Raw genomic sequence first — 17,244 nt, 5'->3', positions numbered from 1 at the left:
AATTCAGCCAAGAGCCATTTATATGCACGCATGATAGGAAAGAAAAGACTTGGTAAATGAGTGATCGTTTATATCTTCTCAAAATATGGAGAAAAGATTTTTTTAATATTTCAGTATCATATCACCACAGGCAATGGGCTGGTTTTTCTGTTCATTTTTGGATTTGGTCAATTACTCTGTTAAAGGAATTATCAAGATAGAAAAATAGATGATGTGAGATTCTGGTACTCAACGGGTTTAAAGTGTAGTAAGAGGCAAGACCAATCAATGCACATGAAACGATCGGTGTGGAGAGTGCAGGACTAAATTCCATAGAGCATCTCAGGGAAGTTCACTCTGGCATTTTTAGCTATGTTCTAATTCTAGGGGTGGGAGGGAGATACTGTGATGCTCAGCCCATATCTCACAGCACTTTTAGGATTAAAACACTCAGTCCTCCAGCTGTGGGGACTGGTGGCTGGTATCTCTCAGCTGAGTCCCTCTCCAGGGCTTGGAGTATCCTCATCACAGTCACTCACATCTCCTTTCCAGGGACAGCCCACATCATATAGCTGGTGACATGCCTCAATTTCAGATAATTCTGAAGTGTCATTCTAGTGCCAGACTTCCCTTTCGGATTAGTTATGCATTTGTAGCAACTACATCTTGATTAAATTTCACTTGATCATGTACTATTAAAGTCCAAAGTTTCCCCTCCTCCTTCTCCAGTGTTGCTGCTCTCACTCCCTCACAGCAGTTGCTCCTAAGAGCACTCTCCAATACATCCTAATAGAAAAGCCCAACCTACAATAGGTCCCTTCCTACTCCTCTCTTTTTTCTCATATTTGAATTTCTTCTCTGATTTCCACCAATTAACAATACTAAGTTCACCTCAACCCCAGCTGGCTCGCTGTCTCTTCTCTGGGCATCTCAACTCAGTTCACATAGGAAGTGTTATGTTTGGTTCTCTCATTTACGTCCCTGTATCTACCATTAACATTAACATTAACATTAACATTAACATTAGGAATCTTCGAAGCTGTCAACATGCCTATCTCCTTGTGGACTATGCAGCTGCTTTATCCTAAAGTTTGCCAAACAGAATATGCTCGGCTAGGGGCCTCATGCTCAGGAACAAAGGTGGCACGGGCAGCTGCCACTGGTTTCCACAGGGATGGACGGTTTAATCACATGGTATTTAACTCCACTGAATGTTCTGGAAGCTAATCCATAAAGGAATAGATACATTGACAGGAAGAATCATAATACTAAGATGAAGTTAGGGAGAGAAATGAAAAGAAAGTTATAAAGCACGGGTACAAACAGAAAGCTCAGCAGAGCCAGCAAGAGGCTAGGAACCCAGGACATGCCTCTCATGAATTTAAAGCACTGGTTCAGAATTCCTGGGTTTCACCACCTCCTGTATTTAAAAGGCTACAGCACAAATGGAGTCTTAAGGCAGACTGGGGCTGTGGTAGCTTCGTGCTTCTGAGTCTGTGTGCAAAACAACTTTAAACTGGCAGTCCATAGGCTTTTAAGTAATTGTGCATTGTTACAGGGGCTGAACTGCCAGAAAGTCCTCTCCCCACACTTTCAGCCTAGGTGTGAATATGCACATCAGTATTCACCGTGGGTTTGCAGCCTCTGTGGGAGGTCTGGTAGGAAATCGGGGAAGAAAACAATGACCCTCCCTTATGCCATGCTCTTGGCTCTCTGTATACTCAAGCCAAGTCTTCCCATATTCCTTCCCTATAGTGGACTGTGGCCCCCATTTTATTTCTGTTGAAATGAGGGGAACCCAAGTTTATTTGGCACCTACTAGGTACCAGGTTTTCTGCGTCCGATATGGCACCTTTAATAACATTTTATACATAACCAGATGTCAGCTAGCATCCTCTGAGACTGAAGTCAATTAACCCAAGCCCTTCATCATGTACTATTAAAACTCCAATGTTTTCCTTGGGATTTTTGGGCATGTCCAGACATGTCACCTCTGGCTCTGATTTCCTGTTTCTCCTGAATTCTTATTATCATTCCAGTCTTAAGTACTTGGTTGTTCTCTTCTCTATATTCCAAGCTGACCCAGATGTGGAACTGGGCTCCTCAAAACCATTCCAATAAAGCATTTGTAAAATCACAGACTTTTTTGGAAAAAAGTAGAGAAGCAATGGTGGTTTGTATCACAGCAATGAAAAATAACACAACATCAAATAATAAAATCCCTGTTCTAAAGTCCTTCAGCCACTCTAGCACTGGGAATTATTCGCCGAGACTTTTAACTTCTTGTCTAGTTTCACAGCTCATTTTGTCTCCAGTCTTCCTCTCCACCCCGGTGCTCCATTTCCTATTCTGCCCTCAACTCCTCTCATATTATAACCCAGAGAATTTTATTTTATTTTATTTTTAACCCAGAGAATTTTAATATTTATTTTATTTTTTTTTTAATTTTTATTTATCTATGATAGTCACAGAGAGAGAAAGAGAGAGAGACAGAGACACAGGCAGAGGGAGAAGCAGGCTCCATGCACCGGGAGCCCGACGTGGGACTCGATCCCGGGTCTCCAGGATCGCGCCCTGGGCCAAAGGCAGGCGCCAAACTGCTGCGCCACCCAGGGATCCCGAGAATTTTAGATCTTCGCCCATTCCTAACTCTAGACATATTTTGTATTCCCAAATGCTCACTAATGTTTCCCCTGCACAAAGGGCCAGTTATTCTGGGGCTTGCCCTTTAGTACCACAGAGTAACTGGTAGAGCCTTTGAAATCCCAATATTCACTTCCTTCCTCCCTGCTTTTGTCAGCAAAGCTGAAGGGGCAACTCAAAGCTGTATCCTCCTACTGACATCAACGGTGCCTCCCTGCCTGAGAAAAAAGAAGCAGACTCAGTGAGTCTGAATGGCATGTTCCCCCTTGTCCCAGGGCACAGAACAAGGAAATTAACAGAGCACTCACAAAGACAGAGCCAGAACCCCGGGTGGCCAAATAACAACCCATACGCTTTTCACCAGGCTGCTTTTCCAGAACAGATGGTGGTCAGATGAGTCTCTGTTAATTACTAAATTAAGGAAACACAGGGGAAAAGAGCACGGAAGGGAAGGAAAGATGGAAGAAGAGAGGAATGATCAATGATACTGAAATTGAGTTTGTGATTGAAGATTTTCGTTCCATTGATGTAGAATAAGGAGGGAAAAATGCAAGGAGTCAAGGAGATGGAACTGAACATTTGTTGTTCATTTGCTTTTCAATGCAAAGGAGGCAATTTGAGGGAAAACAGTCTTTCTCCCAGTGCTGAACGTCTGCTTATTGCAAGCCGTTTGCAAAGCAGCTGTTCAACAAAAATGAGAGGCAGGTATCTCTATACACTCTTATTGAAATAATTGTTTCCCTGAACTTTTTGCCCTGGCCTTTATTTTTCCGTTTGTATCTGAAAATTCCAACCACCTGGCCCCCCCCACCTAACCAAACAAACAAACAAACAAATAAATAAATAACTTCTTTGGAACTTCTAGCTGCAATCTCCTAAAATATACATATATTTATATATAGATTTATATATAGGCTTTATATATAATATATAATCGGCATTTTTATTATATACTTATATATTATATATTTATATATTATGTATCTATATATGTTTATATTATATATATAATATAGATATTTATGTTATATGTTTATATATTATATATTTATATATCTATAAATTTATTGTATATTTATATATTATATTTATATTAATATATATTATATGATTTTTCACATCTATATATAATATACATTTCACATCTATATATCTATATATAGATATAATATATAATATATAGATATATAGGCTGATATAATAGATATATAGATAGATGTAATATATAATATATAAATATATAAATATATATAGGCTGACGTGGGTGTTTCTTTTCTACTAACTCTCCAGTAAAATCAGAAGTTTAAGGAATTGAGAAGTTATAAAATAATGGTCTGATGATGTCGATTACCAAAATTATTCTGAAATGGCATATTTTCATACCTCGATTAAACCCCCAATGCATTATGCCTAAAATCATAACCTTTATTTTTTTTTGTTTTGAAGCCTACTTGGCGCCTTCACCCACCCTGCAGCCCCAGGAACTCAGCAATGTCCTTGAGGCAAAGGTCGGAAAGTTCGGCCTCGACTTGCTCCGCGAGGCCCCGCCGGGGTCGGGGGGGGGGGGGGGGGGCGCACGTCCGTTCATCTGTCCGCCCGGAGACCCACCCTGGGGAGGCATGTCCTCGCTGAACTCCCCGCTGGGACGGAAGGCCACGTATTACTCTTCAGCTGCGAGGCCTGAACAGATACAGCAAGATCTATGTTGGGGAGCGGCAGGATTATGCCTTATTTAGTGCCCCCAAAAAAAGTAAACGTGCAGGCCTGTAATGGCTTCAGCAGAATTTAGTGGTCTCTCGAATAGCCTAACTCTGCATTTTTGAAATACAGAAACAACAGTTTATTTCAGGCAAGTTGTTTTCCCCTAAACTGTTCCATGACTGTCTTCTACTTTATAAATACACTGTTCTGCACTAAATCCTTTCGCCTTTTCTCTCCCTAGAAGTAAGCGACGTGATGGTTTTATTTCCATTACCCTCGTTTAGATGAAGCCCAGAGAAACCGAGGGGTGGTTGTTTTGGGGAGGTTTTGTGGTTGTTGTTGGTTTTTGTTGTTGTTGTTGTTTTCTCACACCTCTTAATATATGTCTTTAATTTCTACAATAAATGGACTGTGAAGGCACACTCCCTCCACGGGGAAAAAAAAATGTCCCCTGGAAGCTGTGTGGTAATAATAACTTGCTATTTTAACCTCGAGATGCCATCTGCATTTCATAACGTGATTTCCCGTCTCTGAAAGGACAGTGATGAAGCGACATGACCTTTACGCATCCCTGTTTGAGTTCTCTCTCCGGGTGTGGGGCGGGGAGGGGGAGGAGAAGAGCTAAATATACCTGAGCCTCCGCTGTCCTCCGCTCCCAGCAGGGGTCGTCGCATCAGCTTCCCCGGCGTCCCCAAGGAGCCGTCCGCACGCGGCCCCTCGTGCCGTCGACGCCGCGCCCCCGCGCCCGGGGCGGGTCTCCCTTCCCAGCTGGCAGGCCCTCGTGGGCGGGAGGCCTCCCGGGTCTTGGGCTCCAACACGAGCCCCGGCGTCGCCGCCTGCTCGGCCGGCCACCCGCGCGTCCCCCGACGGCGGCCCGAGAGCCCGGGCGGCCCGCACCACCGCGCTCTCCCTTCCCTCGGCGCCCGGAAGGGCTCTACGGGGCTCGGCCCCCCGGAGCGCGCGCGCGGGTCCCTACCTCCGAGGTCTCTACCTCCGAGGTCTCTACTTAGCGTCCTCCGACGTTAGGGCCTCGCGCAAACGCCGCTTAGCACTTCCGGGAGGCCCCGCGCTGGGAGGCTCTCACGGGCTGGGGGGCGGGGCCCTGAGAGTGTCGCGAGACTGCCGTGGCGGGGCTGGGCGGCCGCACCTGCAGCGGCCGCGACCCCGGGCGCCCTGGCCCCGCGAGGGCCCTCCTGTTCCTCCCTGGCAGCGGCTAGGGCCGCTCAACGCCGTCTTACGAAATAGGCCTCGTGTTCGATGCCGGTGCTGGCTCCAGGCTGATGAGAGAGCCCCGAGCTGCCTCAGGATGGGTCGTGCAAGCTGCCAGGGCCAGTAGGGCTGCAGGCATAGGGCACGGACGCCCCATACGGTTCCCCAAAAAGGATATTTTCGACGTTCAAGAGGGTCTGTCCGGCTGTACCTCCCTCGTTAAGTCAAGAGAGGCCTGGCCTGCAGCCTCGCCGATGGGAGGCGGGAACACCGGCACCTTCCACGCCCATGTGCATCTTGAGGCCTGCAATTCAAAGCTTGAATCTTTTCTGCCTGACTCTTCGTGGAGAGAAATAAAAGATGTTTTTGGTTTTGTTTTTTACTTATGTATGTATTTTTTAGATTTTTTTTTAAGGAGATTTTATGTATTCATGAGAGACACAGAGAGAGCGAGAGGCAGGCAGAGGAGAAAAAGGGTCCCTGCGGGGAGGGTGAAGGGGGGAGCTCCATGGAGGCCTCGATCCCAGGACCCCGGGATCATGAACTGAGCCGAAGGTAGATGCTCAAACACTGAGCTACTCAGGTGCCCCAACAGATCTGTTTGTAATAACACAATTCAGACCAGAGTGAACTCTAAAATGGAAAGATTTGATGGCCGGATAAAATGAGAAGGAGGATATGATACTATGATTTAAAAAAAAAAAAAATAAGAAGAAGAACTGGGGATCCCTGGGTGGCTCAGCGGTTTAGCGCCTGCCTTTGGCCTGGGGCGTGATCCTGGGATCCCGGGATCGAGTCTCGCGACGGGCTCCTGGCATGGGGCTTGCTTCTCCCTCTGCCTGTGTCTCTGCCTGCCTCTCTCTCTCTCTCTCTATCATTAATATATGAATAAAAAAAATCTTAAAAAAGAAAAAAGAACTACATATTTGGTCTTTGCCCCCACCCCCACCCTATTTTCTGCTATGAAACTCCTCGGATGGAGTGTGGAGAGTTTCCAGGTCGGTGAGCACGTTGGAGGTACTGGGACAATGGCATTCCCGGAGAGGACACAGAAACCCTGCACCTGCTCCTCATACCTTGCCTTATGGATCTCTTTGCTCTGGCTATTCCTGAGTTATATCCTTTTACAATAAACTGGTCATCTACTGAGTAAAATGTTTCTCTTGAGTTCTCTCGGCCACTAGACCAAAAAATAATCAAACCCAAAGAGAGGGTCATGGGAACCTCCGATTTAATGCCAGTCAGTCAGAAGTACGGAGAACAACCAGGGCCTGCGACTGCAATCTGAAGCGAGGGACAGTCTTGTAGGACTGAATCCTTAACCTGGAGAACCTGATGAGATCTCTGGGTAGACAGTGTCAGACTGGAGTTGAACTGTAGGCTACCCAGCTGATTCCCAGAGAATTGATTGTTGTATGTGTAGGGCCTCACCCCCACGTATATACACATGGGATTTGGGTCCCAAAACCCAATAGAGGAGGTTAGGTGTATGCCTCCAAAGTCAAAGAGGCCTGAGCTTTAAACACAACTCCATCACAGATGTCCATGAACCTTCCTATTCTCAGTTCTTTATCTGTGAAAGAGGGCTAGGAAATAGTCCCATCTCAGGTGGCTCTTGTACAAACTGATTTCAAATATTTATTCTGATGCCCAATACATGGTATGTACTCATGATATTTTAATAACTTTCTATTCATAGTATTAAGGGCTGCCCCCTTTTTTCCTGGACTAAATATTGATGTAATGTATATACAGACTTGAATCAAATGCATTATATTTCAATTTAATTCGACATAATTTTATTCAGCCTGCCCTGTGCCGAAGGTACTTATTAGGGGCACCTGGGTGGCTCAGTGGTTGAGCAATCTGCCTTTGGCTCAGGGCATGATCCGGGGATCCTGGGATCGAGTCCCACATTGGTTTCCCCGAGAGGAGTCTGCTTCTCTCTCTGCCTGTGTCTCTGCCTCTCTCTCTGTTTCTCATGAATAAATAAATAAAATCTTAAATTAAAAAAAAAAAAAGAAGAAGGCACTTATTAGGCACAATCTTTTTTTTAAATTTTATCTATTTATTCATGGAAGACACAGAGAGAGGCAGAGACACAGGCAGAGGGAGAAATAGGCTCCCCACAGGGATCCCAATATGGGACTCAATCCCTAAACTGGGACCACGCCCCCAGCCAAAGGCAGACACCCAACCACTGAGCCACCCAGGCTTCCCATTAGGCACAATCTTTAAGAAACTCTCATTACAGGAAACCCTTGGCATTTGAAGATTTAGTATCTCCTGAATCTCTTCTTCATTAACTACCCTAAAGGTTAGTGACATGGCAACTTTTTCTGAGATATAAGTTTGAGGAGTGTGTACTATAGGGTCAAGAAGTTAGTTGTTCCAGAAAGAGCCACTGAATTAATGACAGCCCAACCAAGTGCCCTGTCACTGCCTCTGAGTGTGTGGTTGTAATCCTCTTAACTATATATACTATCAAGATAATAAAAATGTGGGGAATTTTGAGGATCTTACAATGGATTATTTGTAGGCATCAAGTAAAAATCTTAGAAGTTCAAATTTATCAATCAGGAAGGGTCTTAGAGAAATGCTCTTTCTTGTGTCACCCTCTTGCCTTTAGACAGAAGAGCCATATAAGCCAACTGGGACAGATATAATTATCTTTTCTTGTTCTAAGGCTTTCTAAGGATGGACACTTCCCAGATACTCTTCATAGCTCCTTCCAGCATCTTCTCACTCATTACAGTCAAGATGTTCTTCCTTATGTCCAATCTAAACTTTTCTTCTTTTTTCAAGTTGAGTTCTTTCAGAGGCAGCATCAAATCCATTTTCTCTTTCTATTTCCAGTAAGTACCTTACACAGCACTGTAAGTGACACCTTGCATGAAATAGTCCAATGTGATTTAAATCAGTGAATGGATCCAACATTTTCATAATCTAAAGATGTTAATCAAGCTTCTCAATCTTTACACAGTGTAACTCTGAGCTAAGTAATGTCATTTGCTAATTCATTTCATTGTAGGACACATTTTGCTACCTATTAATCATGTTTCCTAATCTTTGAAACCTGTGTTTAAATGTTATTAGAAAAAAACGATGTTTTAAGATCTGGCTGATTTAGTGATCTAACTACCACACATAGACTCTGAAGGCAAATCTTTAGATCTGGCATGCAAATCACAGACCTTGGTGCAAATCACAGCTCTATCACTTACTAGTTGTATAACTTTGGGCAAGTTCTTTAACTTTTCTGTCTCAAGTTTCCTTACCCGTAAGGTAGAAATAATAATGACACATACCTCATATGCTACATTATAGATTAAATGGGTTAATAACTGCAAAGTACTTAGAATGATACCTACTTAATAAGCATTAATTTCATTATCAAGATGACTTAATAATTTTCCAAGCCTTAAAATTAAAATTTTATTAATGAATTTCTCACTTTCTGAGTACTCTTGGTAATCTTTTCTCTAAGTCTTCTTAGTTCTAATTTTCCCTGCCTGGAATATCCATTACCTTCCTACGTAGATTATCTTGTCTTGAACATCTTAGCATGGTTGCATTTTCTCTGTGATGTCCTGAGGTGTGATCTTATCTTCAGGGCCCTTTTTTCAGTGCTATGTGCTTCGTTCAGTGCTTCATTTATGACCTCATGAAGACAATTACCTTCTCTCAACTTGCCTTCTTCTTGGTCAGATTCTTGGCTGTTCCTTGAAGGAATAAAGCAAATCCTACACTTTTCAATAACCCTTCATAATTCTTAACTCTTATGAAGTTCTTGGTAAGCAAAAGTGAGCTGATTTATGATGTTTTTATTTGATTATCTCAAATTTTAGTGTAAAAACTCTAATTAGGTTATCTCACCCACTCTACCTAGTTCTATTGTTGATATTGACATACTCGTACACAGTAAGTGCCCAAAAAAGAAGAAGCATCAGCTTAAAAATAACCAATATTTCCCCCAGGCCAGGAAACACATGATCACATTTTATCTTTAATGACATAAGAAGAAAGTATCATTTATCCACTTTCTAAAGATGAAAAAATTCAGACTTTAAGTGTCATAGAATGATCATAAATCTTAGCTTTCCCAGGAGAATGTCCCAGGTAATATTAATAGTGCTCCCTTTTATTCTCAAAAGTGCATGTTTAGACCATAAATTATATGATTATTCTAGAGTTAATGCCAAGATAACAGATCCCATAGGTGGAGGGCTATATTTAAAGAAGTCAACTCCAGAGCCCTAATCCCTAGGCTAAGCCCACGGAAAACCATACATCCTATTTCTTACACATACCACGGAGTAACGCAAAATACGAAAATTAGAGAGGCATGGGAAGACCACACAGAGATTGAAACTTTGTTTGAGAAGTCTTAGAGTGAGAGCAAAGACAAAGTGGACACAGTCTTCCCAATTTCTTTCTCTCAGCTCTCACAAAATAGTTTCAAAATTGGAAGTACTATACATTTCAACAGGTATGAGGAAAATCCCAATATTAAACAAAAACATCACTACATTTGATTATGCATGATGTAAATTCATGTTACTCCTGACGTCCTGGCATTAAAGAGGGAGAAATTCATGACAAGATTTGGAGATAATGGTAAAATAATAAAAATATCATCACTTAATATTTATATAGTAATTTACAGTTTATACATCACATATACAGAGCATGTATTTGTCTCTGATTTATCTCTCTTGATTCTCACAGCTCCCTGAAATAGGTGGAGCAGAAATTATTATTTCCATTTTACATGGAACTGAACATCAAAGGGCTTAAGTCATAAGATTTATGCTTGAGAGTATAAATTAGGATACAACATCATCCTGACATTTTAAAGTGATTTAAAATTATTCAAATATAACTTGACAGAAGCACATTCAAGGGGAATGTACTTCAGAAGAAAAACCAAAATTATATACACCAGATGGGGAGTGTCTGGACTTAAAAAGTTGCCAGTATGCTGCCCACTAGGCACTGATTTTAACTATAAGATTCATTGTCTACAAAGTTATTAAAACTACAAGACATTATCTTGTAATTAAAAACACAAGATGTTATCATCACCTTGCTCATCAGTGTGGATGGTGCACCCCCAGAGAATGGAGGTGACTTTGTTGATTTCACATCTTAGGTTACACAATTTTGAGCACTGCTGTCAGATCAAGCAACATGCATTTTGAGTGCAGAAGATCAGTGTGGACAATCCAAATGCTGTCTCAGCACACCTCAGCCACTTTTTCTAGCTGTTTCATATCGGCTCCCAAAGTGAGAAAATTGCTGATTCTAAAGAAAAGTATGAAATAACTCCTATTTCCTCTCTTTGTATCCTTTTCCAACCCTTGCGTCTTAAGCAAGCCTGTTCTCTTACTCAACCATTCTTTCACACTCTGGTATATGGACAGGAATTAAAAACGAGCATTATTGTTGTTCCTCTCCAGCTTATTTGCAATTCAGCAGGAATTAAAACTGAGGGTATCAGTATCTAATGATGGCATTTTAAGCTCGTGTTTCCCACCTACATACCAACAGAATCCCATATTCTGATTCAAAAACAAACCTCCACTTGGTAAGATCGAACAGTATTGGAAAAAAATAATAGCAACTGCTTTGTTTGAAGTTGAGTTCACCTATTTCTGTCCATTTTGCAGAACCAAAGGTGCAAATCCTTTAAAATGTGGAAAAGTTGCACAGTGACTATGCGGAAACATACTTTATCTAGATATATATATATATATATCCATGACAATGATCTCAAACACTGTAGGGCAGGTGTAATCTGTGATATTTGTCCTTCCACAATTTCAGAGACTCTGCTTATGAAATCCCCTTTCAATTTCATGACAGCACAGCTCTGCCAAACTGTTGTTAGCATAGGTGTGTAGGAGAGATGGGCCAACAACCCACCAAGGACCGAATATCATTTTCCAGTTTTATGAGTACTTTCTACTCTCCGAATCTTTCAATCTGTCTTCCTCCTCCAATTTCTAACTTCAAAACTTCTCATGATACTCAGCCAAAAGTTTTCAATCATATGAATACACAAATTGGATATATTCAATTATATTCCAATTAAACTTTCTGGTGAATCTTCTCTGTCTTCTCTCATCAGCCTCAACTCAGCCACCAGTTTGAACTGGAACTTTATTCTTTCAGTTGTTTCTTTGGGATGTATGTGCTGAATGGTGGTGTGTGTGTGTGTGTGTGTGTGTGTGTTTGAGGGGTGGGCAGAGGGGTGGTGATGTCATTGGAAAGAATGTTTTATCACCACTTAACATGGTAGTGGATTTAGCACATTTACTGATTATGGCAAATTACTGTGTGGAAGTTCCAGACAAAAGTTGACATTTGAAAGCAAGCTTATCTTGTAGCAGCAAGGACACAATTATAGCAAAAATAACTGAATAGGTGGGTAGATTATAAGCACACATATTAAATATATATATATATTTCTGGATTAGATATATGTTTGACTTTATATTTAAAAATTTAATAAAGTTCTTTGGCTATCTTTTAAACCCTAACTTACCTCATTCAAGACCTCTCCACATTGGCTGAGGAACCCTTTTTCATATGCCACCTGTTAAATTTGATTCTCCTTCTTATTAAATGTCATTTACTTTATAGTCATCCATCAAGTTGTTCTTTAACAATTTCTTAAATGTTTCCAGAAATATTGATAGTCCAGGTGCCAGTACGGAAATGACATTTTGAGAAATGAAAAGCAGTCATTATTTTTTAAAGCTGATGAAAAGTTATGGGGGTGCATGCACGTGTGTGTGTGTGTGTGTGTGTGTGTGTATACATGCCTTGGTATTTGTCATGAAGCAATGTTGTGTCTGTGAAACTGGCTGTGCCATGTGATAAACTTGTTTCTATAGAAACGGCTCCTCATTCATGATCATCCTAGAAGAAAATTTCAGATGAAGGCATAAGGTAGAACTGACAGAGAAACCATTAATTTCTAAATTAATACATTTAAATGCTGCCATTACTAACACTTCTGTATGACCAGAAAAATTATTTCATAATCCGTTGGGATTATAAAATATTACTAAGTCCCTGCAATATACTATGAGCTACATAGAGAGCATAAAGAATTTAATCTTAAACTTCCTGGAGCTTACATAGTACAGGCAGAAAAGACAAGGCCAATAAAAACTTTTTATGGACTAAAAGATAATCATTATGTTATGTTGGATCTTTTGCCTTTTGGGAGTCTTGTTTACATGCCATATATACTCTTTCTCCAGCATAATTCTATTGTGGATACAGAAAAGGTCCTATAGAAGAAAGATGACTTCCTGTGGGTTTTAAAGGAGATCTAGATGCATTTGAGTGGGAGAAGGATTGCAAGTGGTAGGAGGGAGAAATGATGGCCTCTGACATGAGAAATATTCTAGGCACAGGTAGGATTTCAACTAAATGTCATTGAAATGTCTCTATGGAAACCACAAAGCTGTTCCTCTTGACTAGAGAATTGTATATCATTCCTTTGGAAATAATAGATCAGAAGAAAAGAAAAAAAGAAAAAAAAATCTCCCCATGAGTCACAGAGGGTTAGAGTAGGCAGGGAACCTGAGCTTTCAACAAATCTGTTCCTCCGCTTTCAGGAAGGATCCCAAATAACACTCTCATTCAAACAGGAATCATTTCTAGCAACTTCCCTGATTAATCCATTCAGGAACAAGAGTAAGGCATCTAGCTTCCAACTTCCCTGTTGAATGTGAAGTACCTTAAACCATACTCTTCTTTCAATGGAGGTAGGGATGGAATAATAGCTGATTGCTATTAGCTATCTAAGAACCCTCTTCTTTTTGAGACCATTTCTCTAGCCACGTCTCTGTGTTCTTCCTCTAAACTTAATAATACAATACAAGAATACAACTTGGCTTAAATAGCTATCCCCTTTCTATGAGAACATTTGTGAGGAACAGGGCTTTGTTGAATTCTTGGTTAAAACCATTCCCACAAATGAACAAGGGGTAGTGGAAGGGGAGGTGAGCGGGGGGTTGGGGTGACTGGGTGATAGGCACTGAGGGGGCACTTGGCGGGATGAGCACTGGGTGTTATGCTATATGTTGGCAAATTGAACTCCAATTAAAAATTTTTTTAAAAAAATTTTAAAAACACAAAAATACAAAAAACCATTCCAACCAGGCCATTCAAATGTGTCGGTTCTTCAGCAAAGCTCCTGGGAGTCACTTGTTAATTTGCTGATAGCTGAACTTCATCTCTCAGAGCATGCTGTTGGCCTCACTTGTGCTCTGTTATAGCCAGTCTCATGTCATCACCAAATACACTTTTTGCAGGAACTCACAGTGCTTTCACATGACTTCACATGGAAACACAGTGTTCCAGAAGGACTCTGAATCATTTTAGGGACGTGGTAGAGAAGAGAGCAGATGCTGTGTAAGTAAGTTCTCCACACATCTTTTTTTCCCATCTATTTGGTTTTAGAAAGGCAACTAAAAGTACAAAGATCACTTCCCTGGGGGAATTTAAAAGTATGTTCTATATCCTATTAGGGTCTAGGTCCTCCTAGAGAAAAAACAATATGGCTAGAGATTAAAGTTGACTGTCCTCTATTCTGTCTTTGGCTAGCACCCTTTCCCCATGTCTCTAACCGGCTCATTTCAGCCACCACATTTCTGTACCCCAGGATTTCCCCCTATAGAACTTGCTTTATTTACAGAATTAGAAGACTCACCAAAGAACTAGTCTTTTCCAGGATAGTTCCAATCTCCAATATTCCACCCCAATGTCCCTACAAGTACCTTATAATAACATGCTCTTTCGTGTTTTTTAATTCTGGAAACAGATGGACTTCAGTGGTGAAAAGGATGGTTGGGGCTTCTTTTCCTGTGTTCCTTCTCTGGGAAGATGGTACCACATGTGCCTATCACTCTATATGGAACCTTGCAGGGCATCCTAGGGTCATTGCATACTTAACTTCTGTCATTTAACTGGTTACAAAATCCCACTCATATACTTCTGCTTGATCTTTTCTACTTTTTTTTTTTTTTTTTTTTACTTTCCATTGTTAAGGCCACTCTTCTTCTGCTTTAGGTATTTATCATCTCTCATCTGGACTTTGAAACACCCTCTTAGCTTCTTACCTAGGATTGCTGCCCCCAATTTTAGCCTTATCTACTTCATCCTTCACATAACTTCCAGAATGATCTATCTGAAATGCAAAACATTGCACCAGTTAAAACCTTTAGCAGGTTTTCTGCATTTCAAGATTAGTATTCATTTCCTTAGCATACATATTCCAGCGTCATTTCTTTCTGTGCGTGTGTGTCATTTTAAAGTAAATGTATAAAACATGCATGAGTTTTTTTTTGATAAATCAAATAACTCAGAAGGTCATGTGAAGTACAGCAGGGATTTCTTCAGGTCATACCCCTAATCCTAGTTTCACTTCCAAGAGACAACACTCGTTTCTTACATATTCTTCCAGAAATGTTCAGTGCATATACAATAAACAAATAAACATGTATATAGACAGCTTTCTTTTTGCACAAGTGAGATCATTCAATAATACTGTCAAATGAGAACTCAACTGTCTTACACCTGGCTTTTAGTATTGTCTTATATCTTGACAATCTGCCCTGTACCCTTAAGTTCTCATAAGAGTGAATTACCTGTGGTTCCTGGAACACTCCATCCTATTTTCAGGCACACTTGCCAATGCTTATGCCCTTCTTTTTGCTTGAAGTTTCTTCTTTTCATTTGCAGCCTATCCATGGTCCTAACTACTATTCCTCTTTAAGATTCATCTCAAGGATTAACCCTTCACACCATTCCTTAGAAACTACCCCTCCTGCTCCCATAGAATCCCAGGCATACATGTCTCAACCCAGCACCTAGCATATCATAACTTTACATGCACATTGTCTTGCATAGTGTAAAATATGTGAATATATAGAACATAGCTTAGACATATTTCCATCCCTAGTGCCCATTTCAAAGCATGATTTTTTTATTTTTATTTTTTTTAGATTTTTTAAAATTTTTTATTTATTTATGATAGTCACACAGAGAGAGAGAGAGAGAGGCAGAGACACAGGCAGAGGGAGAAGCAGGCTCCATGCACTGGGAGCCCGACGTGGGATTCGATCCTGGGACTCCAGGATCGCGCCCTGGGCCAAAGGCAGGCACTAAACCGCTGCACCACCCAGGGATCCCAAAGCATGATTTTTTTAAAAAAAGAATTGTTCTGTAAGTATGTGTTGAACCAAAACACCACCAAAACAAGATAACTATAAATACTTCCAAAACTTCCAAAGGGGAAAAAAAAAATCTTCATTCCAGCAAATAAGATTTTTAATAATATTTTAAGACTGTAAACTCTACAAGGACAGAGACTGATAGAGTAGTTGAATGAATGCTCTTGGAAAAAATGCCCTTTAATCTTAAATATACAATACAATGACAAGTTTTACTGGGATTGAAAGAGGGGGGAATACGTTAGGTACTTAATGGAGGAGTAGCAGAAAAACAATGAGGACTAATAAAGATTCTAAAATGGGGTAACTGGGCTCACCAAAAAAAACCCATGCGTCTTTCACTTTTGTGGCCAGCCTTTTCTCTAAGTTATAACCAGTGATAGGAATTAATTGTAAACCCTTCTTGAACATTTCTGTTAAGTGCTGAGTAGTAGATTGTTATATGCCACAGACTATTTAACTTCCTTCAAGGATAGTCAGGGGATTTCACAAAATGTACAATCTGCTGCAAACAACTATTCTAAAATACAGAACCCCAATCCTGGTATTATAAAAAAAAAATAGGATTCAGCACTCTGAAAAAGTTCGTGGAAAAACTCTGTACTAACATTTAATCAACTATAAGCACATACCCATTTATCCTCCTATTATCCTCAAGTATGGTAATGTCATTTGAGTTATTAAAACTCAAGTCAGTTGGGAACATTTACTACCATCATTTTTCTTTTGAAATGTTTTACCCTCCTTGATAATTTCAAGATTTCATTCAAGTGTGTTTTGAGGGGGCTATCAAGACTTTGGGGGCCTGCCAAAACAAAAAGCATCAGACACTTACAGAATTGATACCAAGTAATGTCCAGCTAAGATGAACATCTTAGCTTTATTTTTTTAATATTTGATTTGTTTATTTGAGAGAGAGAGAAAGAGCACAAGTAGAGGAGAAAGAAGAGCAGGGTCTCTAACAAGCAGGGAGCCTGTTGAGGGGCTCCATCCTAGCACCCTGTGATCATGACCTGAACAGAAGATAGGTGGTTAACCAGCTGAGCTACCCAGATGCCCCAACAATGGTGCTCCCAGACCACCTGATGGAAAGATTTTAAATGGTTTGGGCAAATCCTTTGAGATACCCAGATCCTGGAAAGTAATGATTTCCTACTGCTTTACATTAAGTGTTGAAAAATTTATCAGTTTGGCAGCAGTGGAGAAATGTTGCCAGTTTGCATACAGTGGACAGAACAGGAAGAAATGTCTCTGATTTGGTATTGGCTCCAACGTTCAACGCAGTATAAATGAGGGATGAGTCAAGTCTCATTTTGAAGACCATTGGTCCAACGTATCCTATTGTTGTCTTTGGGAATGTGTTTAGAAAAAAATAGGTAATAATATCATGACCAATTAAAATGGTGATTCAAGAGGCTCGGGATCACACACAGTCATTGCTGCATTGTTCCCCGGAGACGAC

General features: G+C 40.8%; 1 protein-coding gene across 3 annotated transcripts in view; it reads right to left on the bottom strand.

Annotated features, from left to right (window-relative positions):
• GABRB1 (gamma-aminobutyric acid type A receptor subunit beta1) overlaps nt 1–17,244 on the bottom strand; it is a 362,570-nt gene that overhangs the window by 338,170 nt on the left and 7,156 nt on the right. The window contains exon 1 of one of the 3 annotated variants that reach the window (XM_072774951.1): nt 5,300–5,403. The exons of 1 other annotated variant lie outside the window; for it this stretch is intronic. The gene's annotated coding sequence lies outside the window, so the exon portion shown is untranslated. Of the gene's footprint in view, nt 1–4,954; nt 5,251–5,299; nt 5,404–17,244 lie in introns of those variants that run through there. One more of the 3 variants, XM_072774950.1, reaches the window with a different exon arrangement.

This window comes from Canis lupus, chromosome 14 (assembly GCF_048164855.1).
Source record: "Canis lupus baileyi chromosome 14, mCanLup2.hap1, whole genome shotgun sequence".
Lineage (NCBI taxonomy): Eukaryota > Metazoa > Chordata > Mammalia > Carnivora > Canidae > Canis > Canis lupus.
This window is presented reverse-complemented; position numbering and strand designations above follow the sequence as displayed.